Here is a 2,172-nt window from a genome sequence, read left to right on the forward strand (position 1 = left end):
TCAAACGGCATACCAACATCGCCTATACGAATTGGGAGATAGAGCCGACAAGCTTCTGGCATGGCTAGATAAGAGAGAGGTGGTGTCGAGGTGGGTGTTTAAAGTTCTAAGTGAAGGAGGGGCTCAGGTAAGTGATAGACAAGGTACCTTTGTGGCCTTCAAAAAACCTCTATCAGGACCTATATTGCTTTTAACAGAGACCTATACAAGTTCTCTCCTGCCAACCAGAATGGAGTAATTAAGGATACATACAATATAAAGTATTATTTAGTAATCATTTTATTTTTTCACTTTTTTCAATTTAATAAATTCTACTTAGGTGGTAACGTCAGATATTTTATATACAATAAACATACATATTCATTAGACCATCTAAGACACACACAAAAAAAAAAAACTATTTTTAAATGTGAGTACACCCGCCACTAATATGACACGAAAAATCTCTCATCATACTCTCAACCATACATCAGTCATACTCATACTGTTAAAATAGCAAAAAACATTCAGAGGCTGAACACGGTCCCACAAGATTGTTAAAGGAGAGAGACAGCCACTAGAACAGTTGTTTTCTGATGGTGCTGGATCTCTTGGGACCTCTCCTCTAGATTGGTAGGATAGGCCTACGCGCGTTTCGGTGGAAGGCCACCTTCTTCAGGGCCACCAAAAAGAGGGGCGAAAGCCCTAGAATTGAGGGGGGTATCTGTAGAGAATTAAATACAACAATTTAGAATAAGGCAGGAAGACACTTTGAAAAATAAACTGGACTTCATAGATCGAAGGTAAATCCACAGTCACTTCATCAAGAGTCACCTCAAACGTGCTGCAAACCCAACGTGTTTGAACGGAATGGACAAGTGTTAGAAAGGTGAAAAAAGAGAGAGAAAAAGAAAATAGAACCTTCACCTGTAAATTAACATAGAATTGGGCCATAGTAGACAAAGGAATATGAGGAAAAAATGTTCTTAAAAAAGCTACCTGAGGTGCAAACAACAGAATAAATCAACTAGGAGACTAGTCGCATTGGTAATATCAGGAGCAATCCTGTTTGTCTAGTTCACCAAAGGTCAGTCTGCGCCTGAGCAAAAAAGCAACGTATAAATGGAATGCATTAAATTACGGAAAGAAATCATTTTTATTGCCGACTACGTATAAAACACAAAGTAATGCTTACCCTATTGTATTTAGGGGGATAGTGAATTATGCTAGTCAATCTGCGTATAGCGAACTCTCCAACATCTTTTAAATTCCACGAAGTTAGCTGTTTAGCTGTGGGCAGAGCAGTCAAATCTCGCTGCTGCTGGGCAACTGTAACACAAGCAAGCCTATACTCAGTACATTACTATTATTTTCAAGCACTCTGTAAAGTAATAATTCTGACGATTTAGAATTCTGTTGGAACTGCCTTAGAGGGAATGACAACACTAGATTGAAATATGCAGGTTTTAAAATACACCTAACCGCCATTCTGTCAAATTAGCCGCCATTGTCGACCGTCTCGCAGAAACTAAACACGGCCTGTACGAAATCTACAAAGAGATTCTCGTAATTAATTGATAAAGTAATGAAATGACCGTCAAAGATACTAGACAACCGGGAACAGTTGGAAAAAAGCTTTGTTCTTTAATGTTCGTCGAGTTGCCCCTCCTATGTTTACTTGCATACTTAGCTAAACTGAAAAAATATATTGCAAACTGCACGAATACACCAAGAGACTAAGTGTCTTATATAAGAAAGAATACATATATCAGAAGAAAATTATTAGCGACATTAGCAAAGCAGAAGATAGTGAATACACGCGTAACTCAAATGTTAGCTATTGTGAGAAAGTCATAAACTAGCTACGGGCGCAAAGCTTATCTGTGGATCGCAAGGTACAAACAAATAAATGAAATGTGATTCCTCCCATCTCCGACAGATGCTGCGGGGCTTACCTGGTTGCTGCAGTATATCAGCCTAAATCACGCATCGCCATAGGGAAGTTCATCGAAACTAATTGAGCTACAGCGGTTTTTAAATATAGCTGTGTATATTGATTGGCCAAAGAAGAATCACGAGGTTTCCAAAGGGCTCACGTGAAAGAGTCCTGTGATCCGTTGGAAAATACTTGGAAATACGGGCGCCATATTCTAATGTTAAGCTGTCCCAGGGAGTCTTAAGGCGTCATAAGCA

General features: G+C 39.1%; 1 long non-coding RNA gene across 1 annotated transcript; it reads right to left on the minus strand.

Annotated features, from left to right (window-relative positions):
- Positions 1 to 329: 329 nt before the first annotated feature.
- Positions 330 to 1,295, minus strand: LOC146859854 (uncharacterized). Its single transcript, XR_014979060.1, has 3 exons — positions 1,175 to 1,295; positions 979 to 1,078; positions 330 to 703 (listed from the first exon to the last, which is right to left on the minus strand). It is a non-coding gene; the product is annotated as an uncharacterized LOC146859854 (long non-coding RNA).
- Between the last annotated feature and the right edge of the window lie 877 nt (positions 1,296 to 2,172).

This window comes from Triturus cristatus, chromosome 3_1 (genome assembly GCF_964204655.1).
Source record: "Triturus cristatus chromosome 3_1, aTriCri1.1, whole genome shotgun sequence".
Taxonomy (NCBI): domain Eukaryota; kingdom Metazoa; phylum Chordata; class Amphibia; order Caudata; family Salamandridae; genus Triturus; species Triturus cristatus.